Source organism: Trachymyrmex cornetzi, unplaced genomic scaffold, assembly GCF_001594075.2.
Source record: "Trachymyrmex cornetzi isolate Tcor2-1 unplaced genomic scaffold, Tcor1.1 scaffold966, whole genome shotgun sequence".
Taxonomy (NCBI): domain Eukaryota; kingdom Metazoa; phylum Arthropoda; class Insecta; order Hymenoptera; family Formicidae; genus Trachymyrmex; species Trachymyrmex cornetzi.
Window position 1 is genome coordinate 28,422 of NW_017300318.1, and position 277 is coordinate 28,698.

The following is a 277-nucleotide window of genomic DNA, read 5'->3' on the forward strand; positions in this document are numbered from 1 at the left end:
TTTCTTGTGGGGATTCCTGAAAGACGAGGTGTTCGCAGCCCAACCAACAACGAGGGGAGATATGATTGACCGTATCCGCGCTGTTTGTGCGAACATACCCCGATGAGTGCTTTTGGCAACCGTCACAAATTTTCAGCGGAGGCTGGGGTTATGTATTCAAATGGAGGGGGATAATTTCGAACAATTATTGTAACGGCGTTCAGCACCCTACATGTGAGAGGCAAGGGGACTCACAATAAACAAGCACCCCACATGTGAGAGGCAAGGGGACTCACAA